At 47.2% G+C, this 26017-nt stretch overlaps 1 protein-coding gene across 11 annotated transcripts in view; it reads left to right on the top strand.

The window, feature by feature from the left end:
• The window catches only part of TLN2 (talin 2), a 442548-nt gene that overhangs the window by 16432 nt on the left and 400099 nt on the right, over positions 1-26017 (top strand). For 2 of the 11 annotated variants that reach the window (XM_045059208.1, XM_045059204.1), the window contains exon 2: positions 16910-17037. The exons of 7 other annotated variants lie outside the window; for them this stretch is intronic. The gene's annotated coding sequence lies outside the window, so the exon portion shown is untranslated. Of the gene's footprint in view, positions 1-11234; positions 11365-16909; positions 17038-26017 lie in introns of those variants that run through there. 2 more of the 11 variants (XM_045059209.1, XM_045059205.1) reach the window with 1 other exon arrangement.

Raw genomic sequence — 26017 nt, 5'->3', positions numbered from 1 at the left:
TATATCAGGGGAACCGGTCATGACAGCCATCCTTTTAGTGAATTAGTTTGACAAGTAAAGATTCCTTCTGTGATGCAAACGATCCCCCATAACCCTCTTTGCACTGTACTTCTTTGAAAGCCCTTCTGCGTGCTTTACCTCTGTTGGTGTTCGGTGGGGAGGGAGGAGTGGAGTTGGCAAGAGCCGCTGAGGAGTGGATGTGGCCTCTCATTCATTCTTCCAGGTCATTTTCTTCTTAGCTCCAGATCCAGTACAGGGTGGGAGTTCACAGAGGTTTGGGGGATGAATTAAACCACCATGCCCGTAGAGAACCTGAGGTGTGGAGAGGTCAAGTGGCTTGTCCAGATGTGAGGACAAGCTGGCAGAAGCGGGAGAAGCATCCTCCAGGCCTTCTGACTCCCTTTCGCCATCCTTTCTCCAACTTAGGTCTTAGAAATTCCTGTTTTTTCAGCTGGGAGTCTTTGAAATGAGGGTAGGCCTGTTTGTTTGTTGTGGTTTTAGAGGCAGCCTGTTATCATGGATAAGCCTTGGCTTTGAAGACATTCATCAGCCTGGCAAGCCTTTTTTCTGAGTGTCCACAGGGTGCATGGTTGATACAGCCCAGAACAAAACAGACCTAGGCCCTGCCCTCATGGAAAGCAGGATCATGAAGGGTATATGTCAGCAGGAGGCATTAAAACAGACCAGAACAGGGATGACTGTTGCAAAGGGTAACATGTGAGAGCCTGTTACACAGTGGTCGCCAACCATCGTGTGACCTTGGGTGAGTCGCCTGACCTCCGTAAACCTTGGTGTCCTCGGTAAAACAGACAAATCAAGGATGTGTTGCAAAGATTCAGTGAGATAATGAACCGGAAAGCAGACTGTGTGTGCTTCTGGGTAATTATCTGTCACTTGTTAAAGAGGGTGAGTCAATGGACAAATGTGTTTTTCACCTCTGAGCTGCACTGGTCCTTATAGACAACCTCAGGACAGGAGTTTGAGGTGTCGATTTTTCTCTTTTGGATCATCTTCACAGCAATGGGAAGTTGTACCGGAGGGCTGTGCTGCTTGGTTTTTGTCCTTGACTGATACGGTTGAGGTGGGAGCAGAGCTTTCTAGCTGGGGAGCTGAGTGATGAGTTAGAGGTGTGTTGACCCAGTTACTGATGCCCTCAGTCCCTTGGGGGATTCCCGAGCTCAGGCTCTACAAAGACGGTCCTTTTCCAAGTGTTCCAGGACTTGGGAGAGCTGTCATCCCTCTACATGTCTCTACAGGACTCCCAGAAGCAGGAGCTAGATTAGATTTTAAGTAACCTTACCTGAAGAGAACGACAAAAAAGAAGCAAGGGCTCCCACAGGCTGTGAGAGCTTTCTTAAAATGAGAGATGCAGGTGCCTGACTTCAGCTCAGGTCATGATCTCAAGGTCCATGAGTTCGAGCCCTGCATCGGGCTCTGTGCTGACAGCTCAGAGGCCTGGAGCCTGCTTCGGATTCTGTGTCCCCCTCTCTCTCTGCCCCTCCTCCACTCATGCTCTGTCTCGGTCTCAAAAATAAACATTAAAAAATTTTTTTTAAAAATGAGAGATGCAGATGAGCTAGACCAGGCTTCCCCAGACTTCTCTGATAATAAGAGTCACCTGAGTGTGTGTTAAATGTCCAGTTCACCAGGCCTGTGCCCATCTGGATTGGGGCTCTGGAATCTGTGCATTTAATAGTTACCCATGTGATTCTTAGCAGGGATGTTTGGGAAACACTGGCTTAGATCATAAATCTCCTTGTCCTTGCTATTTCAAGTTGGTCCACAGACCAGCAACGTCCTCTCCCCCTGGGAACTTGTTGATACTCTTAGGCTCAACCCAGACCTGCTGACTCAGAGTCAGCACATTAATAAGACCCTAAGGTGAATGTGCACACATAATAAATCTGGGGAAAATTAGGGCTTGCGTAGAGGGCAGGGACACCGGTCAACATTTTAAACCTGGATGTGGTGATAAGCCAGGGATTTGAACTCCGCTTTCTGAATACAGACTGAATGCTCATGGCCCATCTTCTGGACTCACTTCCTACTAACTGAGGGCCTGTCTCCAGCCTGCTGTCAGGAGCCCCCTCACTGTCCTGTTAATAATGCATCTGGGAAGAATGATGCCTGGGGACAGGAGAGCACCACTGGGACCACCAAAGTGTGTCATAACCCTTGGCGTCCACGAACCCAGTCAGGACACCTTCTTACTGCTCCCGGGAGAAGACCGAGGTCCAAATGTAAAAGTCTGTGATTGTAATTTTTGGAGACCTGTGGGGGTTTGCATCATACCAGTGGTGGGTGCCCGAAAAAATTGTTTTATCTCCATCCAAGGACAGGATCAGCTGGAGTGCAGTTTTTCTAATGCTCCTCCAGACTCTTAAATCCCCCCTCCAACCACAATGTCAGAGAAAATACCCTCTGAGGCACTTGCCAAATGGTTTGAAATAAGCGTCCACACACATTTCCGAAAAGACAATTAGAAGCTTATTTGAGGAAGTCAAGACCTGCTGCGCTAGACATTATAGTCAGAGCACAGTGCCAGTTCAGGAAACTCTCCTGGGGGCTCTTTCTCATCCCAGCCCTGCTTTGAGAAGCTGAACTTGGGAAGTGGACAGGCCGCCAGGTTTGGGAGAGTGGAAGACAAGGGAGGAGGCAAAAAAGGGGAACGAAGTGCCCCACAGAGAAAAGAACAATGGCTGGGTCTCCTCCCAGGAGAATTGGAATCCTTGCAAACACAATCAAGCGGAAGAGTAAAGGTCATTAATGAATTCACCCACACTTGAATCATATTACTAGTTAGTACTTGTGTTGTGGCCTGGAAGACTGTTTAGGAAACTGAGCCCCAGAGAGGTCAGAAACTCTATGCAAGGTCACCCGTTGGGCTAGTGGCAAAGCCTGGGTCAGGATCCAGGGATCTTGGCTTGTCCTCGGCTCTGTCCCCGTGCTCTCTGCTGCTTTCCCTCTGGGAGAGAAGATGATAAGACTGTGAAACTTTATGAGGATTGGATCCAGATGTGCTGGCCCTACCCACCTGCGTTTAAAACAGTATTTTTTTCTTTTTTAATGGAATAGACTGTTTTAATCTGCTGGTTTCATTTGCTAGCCCACCTTACACATAAAGGTCAGGAAAGACAAATCACAAGCTAGTAAATAGCTCCGTTGTTGGGGATGCTGCACCAGGCTGCTTCTCTTGGCACGAGGCACCAGCTCAGAGGATTTATAGCACCCAGGACAGGGGAGACCTCTGCGGTGGACACGGGCAGAATGTGTGTGTTCGAAGTGAAGGCATGGATTTATACACTCTTGCCAAGGTCCACAGGGACAGATGCATATTAAGTTTTTAAAATTAAATTGTGGGAAGGCTGAAACATTGCAAAGACTTTTTGGCTTGAGTACGGATCCTAAAGGGCTTCAGTGCAGAGGCATGGGGAGGATGTAGCGATTTCTGTGATGCCTAATTGCTTGTGTGGAAAATCAGAAGCCTGCAATCATTTCTGCCACACGGTTTAGCAATAGATGACACATTGCCGTGGTCTGAAATAGTTTAATGTGTGTGCCCGTTTCATTTTGTCCAGTAGATTGAATTCTGAGGGCAGCGAAGCCATTCTTTTGTCCAGCAGCCCAGGGGCATGTTGTTAAATGAGTAGGCCATCCGGCTGTGGTGGTCAAAGGAGGTGCCTAGGGAAGGTCGGACTTGAGCTAGAGGCCAAGTGCTCTGAATTTCGGTGTTCATCCATGTTCTGTTGGCTGTGTCAGCCACGCCATTACAACTGCTTCTCGCTAAGAAGTTGTGTGGGTTGAAATCAGTGAAGTCTTAACAAGAGACTTGTAATTTGTTGAGAAATTAAATCCTTTTAGATCGTAATAAACCAAGTAGTCAGTGGTATCCGTGGTTTAATTTGCTTTGAAAACCGGAGGGAAATCCCATGCTTTGATTTCAGTGATAGAATGGCAGTGTTCAGGGGAATTGGGTTTGAGAACCATCGGGCTCGGTCTTACCACAGTCCATCTGATAAGAAGCCAGGGTCTGGCTCTGTCATTCAACTGGTGGCTGAGGTGCTCTGTTCATCAGGTTACTCAAAGTGTGATCTTGGGACCAGCAGCCTTAGCGTCATCTGGGAATGTAAAAGAAAGGCAGCCCCATCCACCCCCCCCCCGCCCCCACACTGAACCATAACCCTGGGGCTGGGGCCCAAGAGTACAGATTTGGTCAAGTTCCGCAGGGTATTCTAATGCACCCCAAGGTTTGTGAGCCACTCCTGTACAGTTCATAGGCAGCAAAAGCTATTTGGGTGTGCATTCCGGTGGGTCGTTTCCCGAAGCATTTCACATTGGATTGGCTTCTTGTTCTGGCAACCCAGGCCAAGTGGATGGGGCAAATGAAGTTAGATTTCCATTAGTGCTCAGTAATAATTAACGATAACCAGCCCTGCAGTCTGGATGGCCAGGACGGTCCAGCTCACTTCAGTCTGGGTTCTGCAAAAAGCACTCTCTGATTGTGACTTGAGAAAGAGTCAATTGAAGAACATTTTCTTCCCCCCCACCCCCCCCCAAAAAAAACCCCACACAAAAAATTATCCCTCCAGGATGCCTTTGACAGTCACTTTCTCATCCAAGATAGGCAGAGATGGACAGATCTCAAGGAGGAGTGGGAGACGTGCCCAAACTGGCTGAGGCCCTCACAGAGAGACAGGTTTCCGTGGAGGAAATAAAGCAAAGTGGCAAGACTAAGGCCCGGATGTTTTTTGCCTGTGTGTCTGCTGGCTGTGTGATCGCAAAAAAAAAAAAAAAAAAAAAAAAAGTTTGATGAGCACTCTTCTCTTGAAAGGACTTTTTCATTCTACCATTTGAAACGCAGCTCTCTGAGAAACATTTCCTCATGGAGCAAATGGTTCCAACTGAAACAAACTGGATGGTCAGATAGTATTGACTTTGAAGGAGAAAAGGACAGTTAAAGGTTTCCATTCATTCACGCCTTGCTCTGTGCTAGGGAACGTACCCAGCAGAGTAAGACGGGATGCCTGCTCTGATGGGGGTCACCCAGAGGGAGAGGAAGGGGTGGCTGCAAGGCTTTCCTGGCAGGGGGCGCAGCAGGTGCTAAGGGCGGGAGCCAGCCAGCTAAGGGACTCTGTGACCTGCTGGGAGCGTTTCCCTGGAAATCCGTGGCACTTGGGGTGTATGGAGGCTGATCTAAGAGACTGTTCCCAAGCTATGTTCAGAGGACCTAGTTCCATCTTTTTGCTCAGTATCTGAGTGGGTTGTGGGGGACCCCTCCCCTGTCCATGGGGTAAATCACATCATAAGAGCATAATTGTATCCCTTTTAGTAGAAAACGGCTTAAAAATAACTTTAGGGAGGTCAGGTCTGGGTGGAGGTGATGCTGTGAGGAGTATTAGGGAAATAAAATTAAAAGCAAAACCTTTTCTCAATCCACAACACCTCTCCACAAAGGTAAAAGAGAAAGAAAACAATTTATTATTGGATAAGCATGAAACCAGAATGTGATGAACATCACAGGGAGCCTACTGCAAGGATTGCAAAGCTAGAGATTGCAAAGATGGAAAGAAATCTCATTCTTGTATATAGCTTAGTGGATACAATGCATTATATTCATGTCTTCAAGATAAAATTGCTAAATTTATGTTTTTACTAACTGGAGGTAGAACTTTCAATTTGGAGTAGGGTGACCACTGAAGCTAGGTCCTCACCCTCCCAGAAACTGGGAAATAGAGCCTTATCTTCCTTGATGATTGCATTTCAAAGAGGCGCTTCTTAGGAAGTGGTGAAAGAGGTTTATTTGATTTGCCTTTGACCTTCCAGCTATAGCCCTGCTCCTTTGCCCTGGTGAGAGTGGCTTAAGTATCCTGGAATCAGAGCTTGACCTTAGCTGGTAAAGGCTCTTGGCTTTGGTTGTAGACAGTGCCATAGGTGATTACCGCCCCCCTCAGGCTGCAAGATCCTCATATGAAAATAGAAGTTGGTCTAGAGTTCTCTGATTCAATGACGTGGGGGCTCTGCCTCTCTTCCCATTTCCCCAAGCTACCATTTCCTTTCTCCCCATACCCTGAGCACCCTGGCCAGGCAGCAGTTTGCAGCCTGGCTCAGAGGTCTAACCAGTCTTTCTATATGCTGATCATCAAGTTACAAAATCACTTTTGGAGCTCAAGGTGGAGAATACATCAGAGATGGCATCAGTTGTAGGAGTGCGTCTTGGCACAGCCACCTGCTTCTTCTCCAAGACAGGAAGGTTTCAGGATGATTCTGCATCGGACAGTTGATATCTGATTCTCCCTCTTTGTATCGGGCTCACCCTGCCTCTGTAAATTGCTTAAACTCATTACTTTGCCCGACTCGCTTCCTTCCACACCTTTTCCCTCCAGTGAGAATCAGAAAGAATATTGGTTTCCTCATCAGTTTAGTTTCTGGGATTTCTGTAGAGGAAGTGGCAAAGCTTTCTATGCCTTGCAGACCAGGCATGTTACGCTTCCCCTAATGCCTGAAGAAGCTAAGAAAATTGCTTTACCATGGCTTTATTAAGGGCTCGCCAAGAAGCTTTGAGTTAAATGACAATATTCATGTATAGAAATTTCCTCTTGGATGTTGTTTCAATTACTTGATCACCCTTCAATTTCTGGATCAGAAAATGGTTTTCCCTGCTTATGCAAACCTCCTGTGGGAACCTCAGACTTAGCATCTGGGTTGTGGAAGAACTGAATCCAGTCTGGGTGAACATGTGTGAATTTAGAGCTAAGGAAAGCTTTGCCTTGGCAGTAGAAACTGAACACTTGACTCTGGCCATACCTGTGCCAGTGGCCCAGGGGGCAGTGAGGCGGCATCACCGTTTAGTAGGACACGAATATAAAAACTGGGATTATCAGGCCTTCCCCTGCCTTTTAGTTTTTGGTCCACTTTTCCATCTACTTGCATTTTCAGACCAGTGTGGGTTGTCCAAGTGCCTTGGTTTTGTCCTCTCAGGTTATCTACATTCTGGCCTGTCTTGGATTCCACCTGGTATTCAGCGTAGGGAGGACATAGCATTGCCTTCCCCTCAATCCCTTTTCCTTGGATCTTAACGTGGCCTGGTGAAAAAGGAAGGGTGGCCCTGGGAAGTTGTGGGGTCTGAGGCAAGTTCCCCATTGTGGCCAATCTTGGATTCTTTATTTAAAAAAATATTTTTTTAAATGTTTATTTTTGAGAGAGAGTGAGGGAGTGAGAGAGAGAGAGAGTGTGTGTGAGTGGGGGAGGGGCATGGAGAGAGGGAGAGACACAGAATCTGAAGCAGGATCCAGGCTCTGAGCTGTTGGCACAGAGCCCGATGCGGGCCTCGAACTCAAAAACCACAAGATAGTGACCTGAGCTGAAGTCAGATACTTAACTGAGCCACCAGGCATTCCTATTTTTTAAATCCACTGAATGAATAGGTCACCCACAAGATGGTGGGGACCGAATAGGACAGTGACTGTTCTATGTTCAATGCAGGGTTTGGCTCATAGTAGACACTCTGGGAATCTGCTCCCATGCCCTTTATCTCGGAGAGCCCTCCCCTGTCCTGGTCGTACTTGGCAGTCTCTCCCACATCCTTGAGAAAGGACATTACAGTGATAATGCTGTTCTAGAATCAGAAAGCCCTTCATCCATTCACAAAACAACAACAACAACAAATCACTCATGCTTTTGTCCAGTGAGAGCCCTCATACCTCCTGATGATTAAGAAAAAGCTTTTGGTGTGACAATTTGGAGAGAAGGCACCTTAATCCTGTCTGATTCTGGTAGCCACTGACCACAAAGTGTTGAACACTTGAAATGTGGCTAGTAGGACTGAGGAACTCAAGCTCTGATTTTATTTAATTCATTTAAATTTAAAACCAGGTTCTCAGTTTGGTTTTTGGGAAACTTGAGCACGTTTGGAATAACCTGGACATGTGAATCAGTTTTTTCAGCTGTAAATGTTATGAAGTCGAAATATAGCTCAAGCATTTCCAATGAAGATTGAACATCTAAATTGAGATGTGTGCTGTTAAATGTAAAATGCGTACCAGATTTCAAAGCCTTGGCATAAGAAGAATGTGAAATAACTCATTAATGATTTTTATGTTGATTAAATTTCAGCTGAAATGGCAATATTTTGGATATATTGGATTAAATAAAATATATTTCTAAAAACCAAGTTCACTTTTTTTTTTTTTAACTAAAAAGTCAAAAAACGTGGCTACTAGATCTTTTTAAATCATGTATATGGTTCCTGTTATACTTGTATTGGATGGTGCTGCCTTAGGTTTTAGCAGATCTAAAACTGGCTTGAAGGCCCCAGGGAAGCTGCTGTGTGCCTGAAGTTCCTGGGGAGTGTGCTGCTTTCTGGAGCCTTCCTCCTGGCCCACTTACAGAAGGAACAGAGCTGACCACGTACACACAACAGACCTTTGGAGCACCCTCCCCATGTTAATTAACACTGTGCCCTCCTGGGGGCAAGGTGAAGAGAACCTTCTTTTCTGTGAAGGTTGCTTTGTTCCAGGAGGGAGCCTGAATTTCTTATTTCCGCACACTCCCTGGGACTCCTCATCTGTATCAGGCCCCTTTCCCAAAAGACGGGCCTCCACCCGGGCCCTTCGAGGTCCTCTGTTGACCCGACTCTGCTTCATTTTGATATTGTGTGTTAGGCCCCCAGCTGAAGAACCCTAAAACCAATGAGCTGGATGAAAGTGGGAAATCCAAATGCTGACTTGCTTTACGGCCCACACGCTCAAAGCCATGTGGTCCAGGGTTAGACCCGTGCACAGTGAAGTCAGTCGTGGGCCAGGGGAGGTCACTTGGCAGCTAGTTGAATTACATTTAAAAGATTTTTAAGTACTTATTTTATTTTATTTATTTTTTTTCTTAAATTTTTTTTTTCAACGTTTATTTATTTTTGGGACAGAGAGAGACAGAGCATGAACGGGGGAGGGGCAGAGAGAGAGGGAGACACAGAATCGGAAACAGGCTCCAGGCTCTGAGCCATCAGCCCAGAGCCTGACGCGGGGCTCGAACTCACGGACCGCGAGATCGTGACCTGGCTGAAGTCGGACGCTTAACCGACTGCGCCACCCAGGCGCCCCTTAAGTACTTATTTTAGAAGGTATTGAAGTCTGAGTCGATTAAATATTTTTTTTAATTTTTTTTCCCCCAAGAGACAGAGAGAGACAGAGCATGAGTGGGGGGGGGGGGGGGAAGGGCAGAGAGTGGACCAGTTTTGATTTTTAAAGATTGCCATTCAGACAGCATCCTTTGAGCACCCTGTGCGGGGACAGAGAGCGGTGTGAAGTGCCATTTGCTGGTTGGGGCCGGGGCTTAGTTACACCTATACCTATATCTGCATATGGAGGAAAACAACAGAAGCTGACATTTGGAACTTGACAGTGAATGTTACTCATTTTAAAGGTTTAGGAGGAGGAGGGATTGCTGATGGGGGAAGGTTTTAGGGACCGTTCTTTGCATCAGACACAGCCCCCAGGGGTCACCTGCATCAGAGAGGATGGTTTAAAGTGTAGATGTCTGAGGTGGAGGTGAGCCCCAGGGATGTGAAGTTTAACTCGCCACTCCCCAAATGTACACTCTCATGGGTGCATGGCTTCCCATGGTTTCTAGACCAGAAGATTGAAAAGCAATTAGTTGCTTTTAATTTAAAAGAGCAGTTTTTCCTGTATCATGGTGATTATACTCTTGAATGATCTGAGCAGGAGGTCATTGCTCTGCAGCTTTCAGAGCATGATAACCAGGGTTAGGGGGGAGGTCTCCAAATTGAAGGTACCAGGAATCCCTTCTCCTGAGGGTTGTTGTAGCCTCTTCCTATTGTCGGCTCTCAGCAATCCTGTCCCTGGCACCCCAGAGCAATATGGGAATGCCTTCCACAGGGAAGGCCCCATGTCCCACTCCGGTCCTTCATGCCATCTTTCGTCCAGGCTACAGGGAGTGGCTTTTATTCAGCCGTCTTCAACAACTCATGCATGTGGGTTGCTGGATTTTTCTCCTTTTCCGTCTCTTGGCCACTGGTTCTCAATCCTGGCTGAGCAACAAGTTGTCAGCTCAGCTGTAGAAACGTGTAAGCTGCCAGGGCCTGGACCCACTCCTAGAGACTGATTGAGAGGGTCCAGAGTGGAGTGTGGGCACCATTCTTTAAAACCAGTATCAAATCACCACCCTGCCAGTTAGACAAGCCCACAGTCAGCTGCTCTCTGAAGTCTCCCCCCTCTTGTGTCCAGCGCAGGGCAGGGTGGCCTGGGCCGGTCTCACGAGGAGGAGGTGTACTAAGGAAGCCCAGGATATTAGCTCTTAGAAAGTCACCCAGAGGGGATGGCCTGTATCCCCTTGTCACCAGCCCCCAGCCCCGTTCCTGACCTGTACTAGATGCCCTATGGATGCATATGAATAAATAGATGGTCTCTGAAACCGCAAATCTTTTCCACAGGAACAGTCAGTAAAAAAAAAAAATCAGGTTTTTTTCCATCTATACTGATGAACTTGATTTTTTTGTTTTTTAAGACCTCAAATTCAGGGCTGTAATGAACTCTGCTTTCCCTCGATGTTTCCTCTCCACCACAGCTGAATTTGATAATTATAACAAGATGTTATCTTAGAATGGTTAGAAGCAAAGGCTTAGAACGCTACCAGCTAGATTTGAATCCTGATTCTACTGATACTACTTACTGTGAGCATTTGGATATTTTTTTAAATGTTTTTTTAGAGAGAGAGAGAGAGAGGTGGGGGGGGGGGGGAGAGTGCGAGCAGGGGAGGGTCAGAGAGAGAGGGAGACGCAATCCGAAGCAGGATCCAGGTTCTGAGCTGTTAGCACAGACCCAATGCGGGGCCTTGCACCTCCCTGTTGATGGCCTGGAAGGGGATATGGATGAGCAGCTGGGGGTGAGGACTCAGAGGGGCTTGGTCCTGTCCTCTTACAGTGAGGTCTGCAGGGGCGGGTGGGGTGAGCTCTGATGCTGGCAGCAGGTGGCAGGGGAGCTGCCCCCGGACCAGACGCGTTAGAGGTCGGTCACGGTCTGTTCTGTGCTTCCTCCTGGGGACCAGCCCGTGAGTCTACCTTGTCACTGCCCATTAGGCTCACCTGGGAGCTTCTAAACCACGTCAGTACCCGCCCTGCCCGCCCGAGGCCAGTTTAATCAGTAACTCCTGCAGCCCAGGCCTTCCCTTTTATCTTGAAAGATCCCCAGGTTATTCTGATGTGCAGGCAGGGGTGAGTACCCGTAGGGCAGAACATATGCTGAGATTGCCGGCAGCTGTGTGTGCTCTTAGCCTGTGGTTGGGATGTGTTTGCCCGGGAGCTGGTAAGTCCCCTTCCACGGTGGGGACCCTTGGAGCCACCTCACAGCAAAGGTAAAGGGCATTGACTTTAGTCGGATCCTTTTAATTGGGTCTCAAGACAAACCCTTCTTCGCATCCTGGGGACTGGGTGGATGTTTCTCGGGAAGGGGTGGATTTCACAAGGGGTGTTCCCCAAGAGGACTTGGGGAGACCAGCACACAGGACTCTCAACCTGTTGGCATTGTGGTTTAGGGAGAAAAGCTTCCAACTTCGACATTTGTCTCCCTCCACGGATAAGACATCATATGCGTGCTTCGTTGTGTAAGTGGTGGGAATTTTTGCATCCATGTCTTGTGTTTAACAAAGCCTCGCGAAAGCGCGGCACACAGTGGGGTTGGGTGCTCGGCCAGCCTTCCTTCGGCTGTACTCCCTCGCTGGGTAGCTTTTGCATCGTTGCTGGTAACAGTTACTGCAGTTAATCTGGCCTCACCGTTTGGGGGGAGAACCTCTGCATTGCCCCACAGCTGCTAAAGCGGCGTTCGTAGAGAGCCTTCAGCCCCCCTGGTGTTAGAACAATGGGGTGGCCTCAACACCCCCCCTGCCTTTTGGGTCCTCACTTTCCCTCTCAGGTGTCTCGACCAGCTAACTACCTCCTTACGGGGGGAGGGTGGGGACAGTTTGTCAGGGGGATTGGCTTTCTCCAGCACATGAAAAGCTTTTCTGAAAACATCCGGCCTGATACGATTATGGGGCAGTGTTGGTTGTAGGATCCTGCCTGGTGAAGGCATTGGAGACACTGCTGTGGGGTGTGTCGGGTGACCCCTGCTGTCACTCGCATGCTCGGTCTTTGCTTTTATGTGGTGTTGCCCCATGGCTGCATGATGGCTTCATGGGGGGCCAAGGCACAACCTGAAATGATTCACCTGTCCTTCCTCCCAGCCTGGGTCTCATGTACTTTTTAGCAAACCCTTGTTAGGCACCGCGGCAAATACCTTGGGAGGTACAGAGCAACGAAGCTGTTGCTGCCTTTCTGGTGCCTCGGAGCTAGCCTGGGAGCTGGGCACGTAAGTCAGTACCTTGGTTCTGATTGGAAGGGGAGGTGGGTCGGGCTGCGGGCAGAGAGGGACACCGGCTAGGGGCCAGGATTGGGGTGAGAGGAGAAGAGGCAATATGGATAGCCAGATCTGGATACACCTCAGCCTGGCTGGAGAATTGTATGATGGGGACTAAGCCTCAAGCGTAGAAATCTGCCTCAAGTCACCCGTAGTGAGGTCACTGGCGTCACTGGGTGGCAGCTGCCAGAGGCATACTGGCATTAAGTTCCTTCTTCTGTGATTTCCTGTTGGTTTGCAGCTTCACGTTGGTGTGTGCTGTTGGTTTTTTTCCCCTAGCCCCCCTCCCTGCAGCAAACGCTGTTGTGGAGAGCCCTGCCTTGTAATGAGGGTTTGGGGACAAAGGACGGACCCCCATGCCAACTCTTTAGGGGCTGACGTTCCAAACATTGCAGGGCCCAGTGGGATCTGGGAGCCTCTGGGTCAGAACCACTTTGTGTCCCTGGCAAAGTAACAGATTCTCTTGCCCCCGCTTTGAGCCACTAAATCTGTGTTTGCAACAAGCCTCCCTCGCAGCACCTTTAAAAATTTTTTTTAATGTTTATTTTTGAGAGGGATAGTGCAAGTGGGGGAGGGGTAGAGAGAATGGGAGACACAGAATCTGAAGCAGGCTCCAGGCTCTGAGCTGTTAGCACAAAGCCCAGTGTGGGGCTCAATCTCAAAAACCAGATCTTGATCTGAGCCCAAGTTGGACGCTTAACCAATTGAGCCAACCGGCTGCCCCAAAGTATCTGAAATTTTTTTTTTTAAATTTTTTTCAACATTTATTTTTGGGAGAGAGAGAGACAGAGCATGAACGGGGGAGGGGCAGAGAGAGAGGGAGACACAGAATCGGAAACAGGCTCCAGGCTCTGAGCCATCAGCCCAGAGCCTGATGCGGGGCTCGAACTCATGGACCTCGAGATCGTGACCTGGCTGAAGTCGGACGCTTAACCGACTGTGCCACCCAGGCGCCCCTGAAATTTTTTTTAAATAAAACAATTTTAACACTTTTGAGAGACAGAGCGAGACAGAGCACGAGGTGGGGAGGGACAGAGAGGCTGGTGTGGCGCCGGCCGGGGGCGGGGGATACAGAATCCAAAGCAGGCTCCAGGTTGAGCTGTCAGCACAGAGCCTGATGTGGGGGCTCAAACTCATGGATTGCGACATGATGACCTGAACCGAAGTCAGACCCTTAACCGACTGAGCCACCCAGGCGGCCCCTAAATTTTTAATGTTTATTTTTGAGGGAGAGAGAGAGACAGAGTGTGAGCAGAGGAGGGGCAGAGAGAGAGGGAGACACAGAATCCGAAGCAGGTTCCAGGCTCTGAGCCCTCAGCACGGAGCCCTATGTGGGGCTTGAACTTGGGAACCTTGAGATCATGACCTGAGCCGACGTCAGATGCTTAACCGAAGGAGCCACCCAGGCACACCCCCCCCCCCCCCTTCATAGCTTCTTGTGAACATTTGAAAAGCTTTGCTCTGGAGGTTTTGCTGCCACACGGGTGAGAAATGATAGAGACTGCCATGAATGATGGAAAGAGGCTAGAGGCAGGTGTGGGGGGTGGGAGCTAGTTGGGAGGGCTTTTTATGGGGTAGGGCCAAGAGCACTCAACTGATGGGAGGTGTTGAGGGCCCACAGCTGGAGGTTTGGATGCTGCCCGGGGTGGAATCTGGGAGGAGAGGGAAGAGGCCCGTGCACGTTGATCTTGGGGTCTGAGTGTGATAACCTGCTGTAGTCCACAGGTGTTAGGAATTACAGGTCTGCAGAGGCAGGGTGGGGTGGTGTCTCCCTGGAACGGGGCGGGTGGGGTGGGGGGTTGGTGATTTGTAGACCCTGCTCAGGTTCATGACCAGGGTCATGAAGAAGTCTGTCCGTATGAGGTTCCCTTCCTTTCATCTTCCTTGGCCAAGCTTGTTACCTTGGCTTTGCTGTAGTTTACCATTCTGAGATTCCACTTACTGAATGACTTGGGGTGAGATTCTCAAGTGGGAGTTGAAGGTGGCAGGAAAAGGTAGCAGAGTGGAAAGTCGGGGTCAGAGTTGGGTAGAACTTGGCCACGTGGCTGGGGTGCAGGTAGGTGCGGTCGGCCTGGTGTTCTTGCCTCCTTCCCGTCTGCAGTAGGCCCAGCCTTCTGGGTGCCAAGCCTGTGTCTCTGGGTTGTCCAGAGATGCCTGTCCCACCGCTAGCTCTGAAACAGCTGCTGCCACTGTTAGTAAATTGACTTAACTGACCTGACCCGGGGTTTCTCAGCATCGGTGCAATTGACATTTTGTGCTGATAAATTCCATCTGGGGGGAGAGTCCATCCTGTGCCTTGTAGGATGTTGAACAGCATCTGTGGCCTCCACTCTCAAGTAGGCAGTAGCATCCTCCTCCCCCATAAGAGGCATTCGGATGTCCCTGGGCTTTGCTCCATGGGGGAGCAAAATCACCTCTGGAGAACCTTCAATTTAGCCAACAACGACTGTTCTTCTACTCTGAGCCCTGGGAACAAACCCAGCCCTGCTGACTTTCTAGTGGGAACTGCAAGTCTGGTTTGCAGAGACCTTGTCAAGATGGTGAAGTGTGGACTTCCACGAGAGACCTAATGGTGTGGGGAGTCTGGGTATAATGGGTGTGGGTCTTTCTGCGGTTGCTGGCTCTGCTCCCCATCCTGGAATCCGATTCATGGCAGTGGTGTTGAGCTTCAGTTTTCTTTATTATTCAGTCTGTGCTAACTTTTCAGAGAGCAGCATCCTGCTATATCTAAAGAACATGTCTTGCTTCCTTCCCTTCCTCAATTTGATGTCCTATATTCTTTCCCTTTTCTGTAATGTGGCCAAATTATAAGTCTGTACCAAGCTTTCGGGGCTCTTTTCCAGTAGAAACCCTCCATCAGTGTGCCGTTGGCACAGCGCTCCTGTACCCTGAAAGCCCTGCTGCCTCCGCCCAGGTGTCCTGCTATCTTCTCCCAGGCCAAGGTCAGGAGGACTTGGTCTGACCTGAAGATCAAGTCAGACTGGCCCTTCGAGATGTCTGGCCTTTCCTTTGCTTCCTGACAACACCCTTCAGATCCGGATCCCTGGTGAGCCCTGCCCTGCCTCTGTGCCCACACTCCGGAAACTTCTCCTGCCTGCTGGAACTGGCCAGCAACCACGTAGATGAGATCTTGGCTTTGGGGCTTCCTCCTTGGGAAGTCTCCTTGGCTTTCTGTAATGTCCACCCTCAGCATTCATTGCCCTTCAAACAATTAAAATTGGCAGTTCCCTACCAGGAAGCTTGCTGATGGTGTTCTTAGAGTGTCACTCTATGCTGGATACTTGGAAGGCACCAATAAACCTCTGTAGACGACTGACTTAAGATGAGCTTGCCTTTTGGAAGAGAGATGGACCCACGGGGCGCAGAAGCGGGGGAGCTGTAAGGACCCTCAGTCTGCTTGTCTGGAATGTTCATCCCCTCCCCTTTCTGCAAGTCCTTTTCTGGTGGTCTCTGTTTTAAGATTGATCATTTTCACAGCCTGTTTCCCAGAAAGGGTGGGACCTACATTGCCTAGAAGACTAAGTCTGGTTCACAAACTTGACCCTTCCTGGGTAGATGGGCAGGCATTTTTACAGAAGATTTCAGGAATTAGGTGGGGGAGTGATTGGAAGATGGATGAGTGTCATGTGGTCCCGATGGCTTTCACTCAAAACCATTTGCAACTCAAATCTAGTTAATGGGAACAGTGAAGGGTTATAGCCAGAAAATGACTTTTGTTGGGTGTCTTCATGGAGGCAAAGTCATTTCCTTCTTTACTTGGTTTCTGTGGTCTGTGTTTGGTGTAGACCGAACGTTTGTGCTTGAGAATTGGAACAGCAGGAGGGGCAGGATTGTAACCATGCCTCAGGGAAGATAGCACAGGATGCCAGCCTTCCTCGACCACTGACCATTTCAAGGACAGTTTCCCCCTTTGCCCTCTGTGTCCAGAGTGAGTGGGTTACCATTGGGTTTCCATATTCACAGGAAAATCTCTAGGTTCTCTCCCACTTCTAAACATGGGGAATACTGTAGAGAAGAATAAAAGCTTTTTATGTTGTAATTGAAAAAATTTTTTAAGTTTTTATTTTGAGAGAGAAAGTGAGCAAGCAGGGGAGGTGCAGAGAGAGGGAGAGGGAATCCCAAGCAGGCTCTGCGCTGTCAGCACAGAGCCCGATGCGGGGCTGGAACCCCCAAGCCTTGAGATCATGACCTGAGCCAAAACCAAGAGTAGAACACTTAACTGGCTGAGCCACTCAGGCACCCCATAAAAGCTCTTTAAAAAAAAAAAAAAAAAAAAAAAAAACTTGGGCACCAGGGTGGCTCAGTTGGTTAAGCGTCTGACTTAGGCTCAGGTCATGATCTTGGGGCTTGTGAGTTCAAGCCCCGTGTCAGGCTCTGTGTTGACAGCTCAGGACCTGGAGCCTGCTTCAGATTCTGTGTCTTGCTCTCTGCCATTCTCCCCTTTACCTCTGTCTGTCTCTCACTCTCAAAAATAAACATTAAATCATTTGTGCTTTTTCTAAAAGGATGGCATTTGGAAGCTGGCAAGTACTTCTGGAAAAGGTCAGGATCTGTTGATGAATGTGCCAGGCGTCCTGTGTCCCGTGTTAAGTTGCAAGTGTGGGAATTCTAAGAGTGCAATTATGTCCTGGAGGTAAGGTTATAATGTGTCCTTTGAGCTATTAGTCCTAGGAATTTCCTATGCATGGATTCCCGGTCCTGGCTAATCTTCAAGAATCACCTCAGCTTTGAAAATGCAGACTTGTGAAATCCACCTGGATTCACTGAACCCAAGTCTTCTGGTGTGTGATCTGGAACCCTGTTTTTTAATTTTTAACCTTCTAAATGTTTTGCCTTTATTTTTCCCCGGCAAACACTGACTGGGATACTTGAGACTCCCCAGCGTGATTCCTAAATAATTTGAACTTGGATGCCAGTCTTTTTTTTTTTTTTTTCCTATCTTGAAGTATAACTGATAAAACCTGACTAGTTTCAGGTATACAGCATAATGATTGGATATTTATACCGTGACACGATCCCCATAAGTAGTTAACATCTAGCACCACGGTTTGTTTGTTCTTCTAATGCGAACTCTGAAGATCTCCTCTTAGAAACTGTCAAATATACAACACAGGATTATCAACTAGAGTCCCCATGCTGTATGTTTCATCCTCAGGACTTAAGTTATAGCTGGAGGTTTGTACCTTTTGACCCACTTCGGCCATCCCCTCTACACCTCTGCCTCTGGCAACAAAAACCTGTTTTCTATATCTGAGTTGTATGGGGGTGTTGTGTGTGTTCAAGATGCCCCATAGAAGTGAGATTATAGATCTATGTTGTTCTATGACTTGGTTCACTTTGCATAATGCCCTCAAGGGTCAGTCTGTGCTGTGAAAAATGGCAAGGTTTCCTTTTTAATGGCTGAATAATGCTCCTGTGTATATAATCATATTTTCTTTATTCCTTCTCGGACAGGCCCCTTTCCTCCCCCCATCCTTCCCCCCCCCTTTTTTTTTTGGTTTTGTTTTGTTAAAACCTCTCAGGAGAGACTTGTGTCTTCATGGCTCTGGGATAGCTTGTTAATTTTGACAGCTGGTCAGCTTGCCCTTGATATTCTGGCTGGGGTTTTAGGGTGAGCCCTAAGCATCCCTGCTGGCGGTGCTCTGTGATGGGACTGTCCCAGGGGGGAGGTGGAGAAGGTGCCTGGTAGTCGAAAGCAGGGGAGGGCTGTATGGGCCTGATGGTCTCACGTGGCGTATCTGAATTGGCTGTGCCAGGAAGTTAGGAAGCCCAGCTAATGAACTGGCTCGTGAAAATGCCTGAACGCTTCCCTTGAGGTGCTTGAAAGCTCTAAAGTCTTACAGTTTATAACAACCCCGTGTGTTATGATAGCTTATAGTTAACTGCTGTGGTTTGGTTTCTGGCAAGTGTGACCTGATTCAGAATGCTCCCACTCCCCGTCATATTCTAGAACTATCTAGACTGTCTAGTGGTGAGTTAACTTTGAATTGTTTAGCTGTGACAGATTCAGAGTTCATTGGGGACCTGCTCTCTGGTTAGTGTCTTTACAGGCATTTTTCAGAGAAGCTAGAGAAAGAAGCTTGATTTGTATCTTCATTGTGAATTTCTAAATTATTCTGCACAGTAATATCAGAAATACAGAAACCCTCTAGATGCACACATAACTAAATGTTAGAGTATTTTCACCTCTGTTCAGCTTTCTTGTCACGGATGATTCGGGCCCATAATTCTCATTTTCCTGAGAAATATCATAATTTGTTTTATAAGTGACTCATTTAAGACTACTGGTTAGGATATTTACAAAATTAATACATGGGCAGAGATTTCCTGAAACCTGGTACCAACTGTTGAGGAAAACAGGTTTTGGCTTTAGGATTATTCAAATTTAAAGATTCTAAAAAGCCAATTTACTCTAGTGGACTTTGAGCTTTCTGGAGGTCTACAGGTTAAAAAGCAGGTCTTGGTGACTATATGTTCTGAACACTTTGATTAGACTTCTAGTGTAAACAATGATGTTTCAAATTTTATTTAAATCCAAGTTAACATAGAGTGTAATGATGGTTTTAGGAGATTTCAGTGATTCATCCGTAAACCTTCAACACCTTGTGCCCCTAAGCAATGACTTATACTATTTGGTGTCTCAACGAGAAAAATCCTGTTACAGTCTGACCTTGGAAGGTAACACTGTCTCACAGGTTAAACAACTCTTCTGTGTCTCAAAAGGTTAAACAAGCAAATTGGTAAGAGTTTGAAAACAGTATATCTGTTTTATTGGGCCATTCATGCTTGAATTTAAAGCCTAGAAAGTGACTAGCAAAGACAACTCCGTAACTGCTACTTCCTGTGCAAGCTCTCCCTGCTTAAAGGATGTTAGCCCCAATATAGTGCTTGAGTTGTTACTTCTTTCCTATGTTTGTCTTTTAAATGACACTTAATCTGGATTACTCGGGAGTAGTAGTTTGTGTTGGGAAGTTTAGCCCTTTTTTGACTTAATGATTTACACCCACATTTTTGGACCTGATGGCTTTATTGCTGCAGGAGTTTCGATATATATATCGAATATATATTACACGTGCACACACACACACGAAAGAGAACCCATCTCCATTGTTTGAGACTCAGTCAACCAAACTAGTAAGTATTTATTGAGCATCTCTTCGTGCCCTACATTTTACTTAATCCCATGGGGATCATGAACAAAATATAAAAGGTGGCTCAACATTTAAAGTCAACCAGTGAGACTGTTGGAACCATTTTGAGATAATGTACAAGTATGAATAATTCAGCGTAAGTTGCTTGCGACAGTTACTGACTGATAATGCATGTTAGACATTGCAGAGCTCAGTTTGGTCTAGAAGTCTCCAAGACTTCCTGGAGAGAAGTTGTAAAGTGGGGAACAAAATTTTTTTTTTACCAAGATGATGGTGGTGATTTGGAGAGGAGCTAAGAGATTAGATACCTTCCTGTAGGTTATTGTTGAGAAGTAATGGCCTTAAGGGGCCTCTGGAATGAGGCCTGGGGGGGTGGGGGAGGAAACTCCTTCAAGAGGTAGATCTCTCTGTGGGATTCTGTGGGATTAAGGATGGTGTCTACCCAGAGTCTCCTGGGAGCCCTCCTCCTGAGCTTGGGGGGGCATAGGGCAGTGTGTGTGCTGCCTTCCTCCTTGGAGGAGAAGTCGGTTTATGTGTATGTGTATATACATGAAAGACCTAGTTCAATAGGATTAGGGTTTGCATCTGTGATGAGAACAGCACAGCCCTAGGGGTAAGCACCTAATTAAGCCCAACACTCTCCTCAACATATTTGTGGATCTAATTTGACTGCATACTGATGACATACTAAACCCGAAGCTAGATAATTACATAATTAGACAATTGAAACATGTGACTTATCCCCAGGATACAGAATGATGCCTCCGGGGTTGAGTAACCACAACTCTGACTTTGCTGCTTATGTTGGGCTTCTTGGGGTTTGTGCCCAGAAGGACCCCGTGTGGTCCCAGGCTCTGGAATTGTGAAACCATTCACTAACAAGTGGCTTGAGTTTGGTGTAAGGCTGATTGCTGAAGGAGTGTATAGAACTCAGCAAATACAGATGGATGCAGCTTTTTAAAGCTTTCCCTGTTTGGAACAGTGTTCCAAAGGGAGAAAAGGAAAGTTGCATCAGCTGGTCCTTAAATTATCCGAAGTGGAAGAGCTGAAGCTTAAGTGTATTCAGTTCTGTGCCCCCTGCCAGTTTTGTTGTTACCGTTCACTGGGTTTCATCCCTACTGAACAAAATGTCAGAGATAAGAGCGCACGGTAGGTCAAGTTTACTGGGCCTTGGGTGTGGTACCAGGCCCATCTCTTGCTGTGGGGGGACACATAAGCACTCTCAGGAGGGGACGCGATAACCCCCTCAACTTGTTGATGATGAATCCTGGCAGGCCTCAACTCTGATGTTGTACCAGCTGTGCTCTGTGCGTTCAATGTTGATGGGTGTGTTTAACTAAAATATTTTTTTAATATTCTTTTCATTAGACTTCCCATAAGACCATATTTGGAAAAGCATAATCAGCATGATGGGGAAGTTAATCCTCCAGCTGAAGAGAATGAGTTAGTGTGATAGGAAGGGGGAAAAAAAACACTAATTCGTTTCCAAGGATCTAGAGGATTCCTGAGAGCCATGGAGGGCTGGGATCCATTCTGAAACTGAGTACCTTTTATAATCCAGGCGTCCTGCATGAAAATGGGAGGGAGCTGCTTGTCTTGGGTCTCCTCGTATTTCCAGAAAACTTGGATTTTCGGTAAAACTACACTGGTTCGATTGCTTCATTGACCATTTACCGGGTACCTATGATGTGCCATGCTTCAGCCACACTTTTGTTGGGCTGGAAGTCTGGATCCTCCATACGTATACCATATCTACATGTGTGAGAGCCCTTTGAACACAGGCTTCTGTATGTTATGGGTGTGTGTTTTACTCTTAAATATCCTGTGGCTAAAGCTCTAAGAGGCTGGGACAGTGCAGGAGGTGTTATCAAGCTTTTACCATGTTGCTGGCAACTTACTAGAAATAGTTTGGTGCCTTTAAATACTTAATATTTAAAACTAGTACTTGGCTAATGCCATTAAATGACTAAATTCCTTTGGCTTGCCTGCTAGAATGTGTATCTAGAACTCTTGGACTCCTTGGGAGACTTGCTGACTCCAGGAATCGCTCACACAACTGGCTCGGGGAGGGAAGCGTCTGGACTCTGTTTTACTCAGCACCAAGGAGAAGCCTTTGCTGGGCAGACATTTGGGAGTTCTCCTCCAGATGTGTGTGACATAATTGCTGAAATAGACCGCAGCTTATGTCACTTGGTTTCTATTTTCAGATAGTTCTGTCGAAAGAGGCTTTGGGAAACAGGCCCCAAACAAGGGAGGCTGAAGTGGTGAGCTGTTGAACTTAGTGTCCCCACCTGGTACTGTGGGTATAAACTTGTGGGATCAAGAGTGGTGGTTTTGGAAAGACTGCAGCCCTGATGAGGCTGTGGCCTGGGCGGTTCATTCAGTCTGTCACCTGTAGCTGTCGGCCCCGGGGACCCAGGGGATCATCTGGACACAGAAAGAAGCCTGAGGCTTTTTGCTTTGTAACTTCTTGTTAAAGCTTTATTAAGTGGACTCCAATAGTGTGGTAACTCTATGGATGGATTATTTTCTCTGCTCCAGGAAGACTGACTCCTTAAAGGTATAGAACTTGAAAGGGCCGGAAAACCAGAGGACGAATGGCTTGTACTGGTAACTGTCACCAATGCAGTTCCCTGGGGCACAACCTCCGCTTCTAGTCTCGATAATGGCAAATCTGGATGATAGGAATTTACGCTCAAGTCCCCTTGCTTATAGGCTCCATGTTACCTGCTTGTGTGTGTGTGGGGGGGGGGGGGTTGTGTGTTCTGTTTTTGAGTCAGGATTACCACCAAGGGCTCTCCTCAACGAGGACCCTTGTTGTATGCGGGATCTTCTTTCCCCCTACTCCTAGTTGTAGTCGTGGTTTCTTGAAGCTTGAGTGATTCTGGTCTCCTGTTTAGTTTTTCTCCCTTCCTCAAAAACTTGTACTTGGCGTTCACCTGTCTTCCTTCCCTGTTCCGTGTAGAACTTTAATTTTTGCGAAGGTAAATTGTACATGGGGTAAAAACTTGAAACAGTAGGAAGGGGTAGGCAGTGGAAAGTCTCAGTCCACCTTCTGCTTCCTGGAAACCAAGGTCTCTTCTTAAGGACCATCTGTGTTAGCAGTATCTTGGATATTATTTCAGGAAGAGTCTGTGCATGCCTGCGTCTATTACTAATATTCCCTCTCCTTTCCCTTAGCTGCCTTTTTCCATCCTCCACATGACTGAAGTGCTTTATTGACTCAAATAAACTTGTATTAAACTTCTAAATTTTTTTACTGATTTGTATAGATCATTCTCATTCTCGAACAGCAGTGTTCCATTCCATTGATTTCTTAATTAGCTTCCTATCACCTGCCCTTTATATTTGAGTCGTCTTTTTTGTTGGGGAGAGCATGCACGTGCAACAGATGGGGGGGCGCGGGGGCAGAAGGGCAGGGAAAGAGAGAATTTAAAAAAAAAAATTTTTTTTTAACGTTTATTTATTTTTGAGACAGAGAGAGACAGAGCATGAACAGGGGAGGGCCAGAGAGAGAGGGAGACACAGAATCTGAAACGGGCTCCAGGCTCTGAGCTGTCAGCACAGAGCCCGACGTGGGGCTTGAACTCACGGACCGTGAGATCATGACCTGAGCCGAAGTCCGACGCTTAACCGATGAAGCCACCCAGGCGCCCCAAGAATTTTAAGCAAGCTCCACACCCAGCCTGAAGCTGCCTTGGGGCTTGACCTCACAACTATGAGATGGTGACCTAGGCCGAGATTAGAGTCAGATGCTTAACCGATTGAGCCACCCAGGCGCTCCTTGTCTCACTATTTTACACATTGCTGTTGACAGAAACACGCATAACTGTAGTAAGTGTGAATACATCTGTGGGATAAATTCCTGGAAGTCAGAGGGTATGTTCCTCCTTAATTTTGTAGTGCCAAACTGTCCTCCAAAGAAGAATCAATTGTCTAATCAACAAGGTATGAGAGGACTGATTTTTTTGTGATCTCTTACCAACACAGTGGTAAGCACACTTACAGCGTTAATTAGCATGCTTATTCATGGCCAGTCTGCTAGATAAAAGTGCTATCTCGGGTGACTGTGTGTGTGGTTCAACATAGTTTCACAGGATGAAAGTCCCTTACGTTTTTTTCCTGATGATCTCTTGGTCATTTGCTCATTTGTTAGTGTTGTTGGCTATTGCTTACAGGTTTTTGTTTGCTTTTTATGTAGTGGGGAGATGAGCATTCTGCTTTGTGTTGTAAATACTTTGCCCATTTGACTGTTCACCTTTTCCCTGAAGACAACTTAATTTTTGTATGGAGCCACATTTATTTTACGGCTTGTGGGTTTTGTATCCTATTCCATGGTATTGTTTTTTGTCTTCTCCACTTTACAAGGATGTTGCTTGTGCCTGATTATTTCAACTTCGGCCAGAGACCCATCTCCTCTGACTGCCCAGCATGCTTTGCATCACAAATTTGTCAAACTCCTCTTTGACCTTCAATTCTGAAAAAATCGTCTGCCTTAAAAATGGATTAATGAATAAGCAGTTGTTTAATTCATTGAATCAGTGTTTCCTACAGATTCAAGGCACTGTGCTGTGTGTTGCATACCACTCGCCTGAAAGCAAATTGAGGATGTGGGATTTCATTCGAAGTCATTGGAAAAGGGGGGAGTCCTACTTGGGGGATGAGGTGGTCATAAACATGACCAGGGAAGGCTTCCTTGAGTGAAGACCTCTAAGTGGTAAACCTATGGTGTGCCTGGGTGGCTTAGTTGGTTGAGTGTCCGACTTTGGCTCAGGTCATGATCTCACAGTTGGTGAGTTTGAGCCCCACATCGGGCTCTGTGCTGACAGCTGAGTAGGTAGCAGGCTGTCAATAAAGAGGAATCAGAGTTCTCTCCACTTCCAGGAAGCTGCTAGGTAAGGCCCTGGGATAGACGATGAGTTGGGAAAGGAGCTGACAGTGTTAGAGAAACCAGCAAAGGTCAGTGTTGCAGGAGCAGGCCCCCTGGAGGAGGCTTAAGGGGCTTGAAGGAGCCAGGTTATTTGGGGGGAGGGTATTGTGGGTTGTGTATGAATTTGGTCATTTGCTCCACAATTCTTAGTTTCTGTGAAGTCTCTTTCATGTATTTTCGTTAGCATTTCAGTAAAAACCCTCACACATTTGTTCAATGAACTTTTATCAAGTTGGCTCTTTGATGTTTGCAGGCTTCTGTTTCATCTCTTATTGATGATAAACTGCTTTAAGAAACCTACCATCCTGATTTCTTAAAAGAACATCTTCACTCAGATTTAGGAATGTTTCTGGTGAGTGCATTGAACAACAGCAGCGTTAGGAGTTAAGCTGATGCTCAAATGTGCTTCATCTTGTGTTTGACCACGTGGCTATTCGAGTGGTTGCTGAGAGGACAGAGTTGTGAGACTGAGGCCAAATCCCAAGTGGGTTTCCAGGTTCGGGGCTACACTGATGATCTGTAATGGCTGCCACAGCCATAGGCAGGGAGGTTCTTGTCAGGCTGCTGCTGGTTCTGACCTGGAACATCATGAAGAAAGCTGGCTCAGTCTGTTAAGCATCAACTCTTGGTTTCGGCTGAGGTCATGATCTCACAGTTTGTGGGTTCGAGCCCCTCATCGGGTTCTGCACTGACAGCGCGGGGCCTGCTTGGGATTCTGTCTCCCCCTCTCTGTACCCCTCCCCTGCTCGCTCTCGCTCTCTCTCTCTCTCTCTCTCTCTAAATACACAGATGGATACATAGATCCTCCAAAGAGAATGGAGGATCCCAAATGGTAAATACCTAAGCAAATGTTAACAAACATAAAAAAGGTGCCCTCTGTCTTGCTTGTAGGTGTATATGGGTACAGGTCCCTTGGGGTGAGGGTCAAAGACCTAGCGTTGTTGGTTGGGGGCATGGGAGCCATCTCCTTATTGATGTGTGCCTTACACCCCAGTTCCTTCTTGGGGATACTAATGGGTCTGTTTTTAGATCAGGTTCACTTTTTCCCCCTATATAACTCCATGTTTTGAGAAAGTGCATGGATGTGTGCTTCTGTTCACCAGCTTGGCACAGCGGTCTCCTCATCCTAAATGATAATTTCTCCTTGAAATGATCCAAGTTAATAGCATCCACAGAGACGTGTTGATCAACAAAACTGAATCATTGCTGCTGTGACTGGCCGTGCACACATGGACTTAGAGGTGTGTGGGTGTAGGGGGAGCACCAGAGCTCTGTCTTTCCTCCCCCTTCCCTCCTCCACCTCTGGCGGTTGCTGCCTGGGTGCCAATAGCTCATGGGCAAGGCAGGTATTAGGATCTAGTAGGATGAGCTCAGGGCCAAAAAGTATTCCGAGAACCATCGCAAGCCTTGGTCAGACAGTCAAACTTAGTTCCGGTATGTTGGCAGTGAGCCATTGTTTGCTACTCCAGAAGTAGTCAACTGCATGACTTAATCCAGTAGTGGTTATTTCATGGGAAAAAAGGGGGCACTGG

The sequence above is a fragment of the Felis catus genome, chromosome B3 (assembly GCF_018350175.1).
Source record: "Felis catus isolate Fca126 chromosome B3, F.catus_Fca126_mat1.0, whole genome shotgun sequence".
NCBI classification, from domain to species: Eukaryota; Metazoa; Chordata; class Mammalia; order Carnivora; family Felidae; genus Felis; species Felis catus.
The sequence above is the reverse complement of the archived record's forward strand: the minus strand, read 5'-3'. Positions and strand labels throughout refer to the sequence as shown.